At 41.4% G+C, this 2242-nt stretch overlaps 1 protein-coding gene across 1 annotated transcript in view; it reads left to right on the top strand.

The window, feature by feature from the left end:
- Nucleotides 1-2242, top strand: part of LOC118431505 (protein KRI1 homolog) — a 20287-nt gene that overhangs the window by 8605 nt on the left and 9440 nt on the right. The gene's annotated exons all lie outside the window — the stretch shown is intronic.

The raw sequence follows: 2242 nt of genomic DNA, 5'->3' as shown, positions 1-2242 counted from the left end.
TAGCAGCATGCTTAGACCAGCATTCTCCAGATATTATACTAGGCTCAGAAACACATCTAAATGACTCAGTTGGCAGTAGTGAACTTTTCCCCCCAGACTATACCGTCATAAGGAAAGACAGAGAACTGGGGAGAAAGGGAGGGGGTGTTCTCCTTGCCTACAAGAACGACTTGATAGTTACACATAGATTAGATCTAGATACTGAGTGTGAAACGGTATGGGCAACCTTGGAGATCCAAGGAGCCAAACCGATTACAATTGGTTCTTGTTACAGATCTCATACTTACGCAAAAGACATTGACTTTGTAGATAAACTGAGAGCCTCATTAAACAAGATTAAACCACAAGGTGGCCAAGTATGGCTAGGGGGGGATCTTAATTTCCCTGGTATAGACTGGAACAACTTATGTGTGAGCCCAAGCGCTCCCTATAGTGCACTTTCTAAGCATTTTTTAGAGTTAACACATGACTTTGGGCTCGAACAGGTTGTGGATCAACCAACCCGTCTCAATAACACCCTTGATCTTTTCTTAACTAATAATTCATCACTTGTTGAAACTTGTTCTCTGATCCCAGGTATAGGGGACCATGATGGCATCCCAGTTATTACTGTTAATGTTAAACCTAAGAAAATCAAACAAAGCCCCAGGCGTGTTTCACTTTGGAAAAAAGCTGATGAAACCGCCATAAGAACTGAGCTACAGGAATACAGTAATAATTTAGCTAAACGGAACATTGACAACTGCACAACAGAAGAGCTTTATAATGAATTTGTGGACAAAATCAAGATAGTAATGGATAAATATGTCCCATCCAAAACTGTAAACAATAATAATTTTTCACCTTGGATTAACAACAAGGTTAGGAAAATACATAAGAAAAAACAGCGAGCCTACAACTCTTATCGTAAAAACCCAACAACCGAGAACTTGACTAAATTCCGCACTATTCGCAAACGAGCAAAAAAGACTACCAGACAAAACTACCGTAAATATGTAAATTCTATATGTTCTGATTCCCCCAAGAAGTTTTGGTCGCACATCAAACACTTAAAACAGGATACAACTGGGATCCCCAGTCTTAAGCAGAAAGGTAAGCTAGAAACAGATAACAGAAACAAAGCCAACATCCTTAACAACCAATTCAGCTCTGTCTTTACACGAGAGGATGAACACATGCCCCACCTCCCCCGTAGTTCTATCCCCACTATGCCTGACTTTTCCATCAATGTAAACGGAGTCACCAAACTCCTGAAAGATCTGAATCCACACAAAGCAAGTGGACCAGACGGCCTACCAACAAGGATCCTCAAACTAGCAGCTGCTGAGTTAGCCCCTGCTCTGACTATTATTTGTCAGAAATCACTCGAAACTGGTCAAATCCCTTCCCCATGGCTACATGCCAATATCTCTCCCATCTTTAAAAAGGGGGACAGGACTGATCCTGCAAATTACCGTCCTGTTTCTCTCACATGTGTTTGTAGTAAGGTTATGGAGCACATAGTGCAATCACAGATGATGGATCATTTTGACAAATACTCTATATTATCTGACAAGCAGCATGGGTTTAGGAAAAAGCGTTCATGTGAAACCCAACTTATTTTAACTACAACTGACTTAGCCCATTCTTTAGATACCAGGTCGCAAACAGATATGATTATAACCGACTTCGCAAAAGCTTTTGACAAAGTACCTCATGATCGCTTACTCCTAAAACTCCAAAATTATGGTATTAGGGGTAAGGTACTTCACTGGATCTCTAATTTTCTCAAAAATCGTAAACAAAGAGTGGTAGTTGGGGGAGAGCACTCAGAGTGGGCAGAGGTAGTCTCTGGAGTGCCCCAGGGTACCGTGCTCGGACCACTACTGTTCTTAGTGTACATTAATGACTTAGCCGACAACCTCAACTCTAACATCCGTCTCTTTGCGGATGACTAGGTCATTTACAGGGAGATAAACAGTGACAGAGATCACACCCTCTTACAAGAGGACATCAATACATTAGATACATGGCAAAACACATGGCAGATGAAATTACACCCGGACAAATGTTTTGTTATGCATTATACCCACAAACGTAAACCTAAACTCTACGACTACAAACTAGGAAGTCATGTTCTAGCCGAGACTAACAACCACAAATACTTAGGAGTCACGCTCAACAACCAGCTCTCTTGGTCACAACACATACAGTACAGTGCTTCCAAGGCTAACAAGACGTTAGGCTTTGTGAGACGCAATCT

Source organism: Branchiostoma floridae, chromosome 15 (genome assembly GCF_000003815.2).
Source record: "Branchiostoma floridae strain S238N-H82 chromosome 15, Bfl_VNyyK, whole genome shotgun sequence".
Lineage (NCBI taxonomy): Eukaryota > Metazoa > Chordata > Leptocardii > Amphioxiformes > Branchiostomatidae > Branchiostoma > Branchiostoma floridae.
The sequence above is the reverse complement of the archived record's forward strand: the minus strand, read 5'-3'. Positions and strand labels throughout refer to the sequence as shown.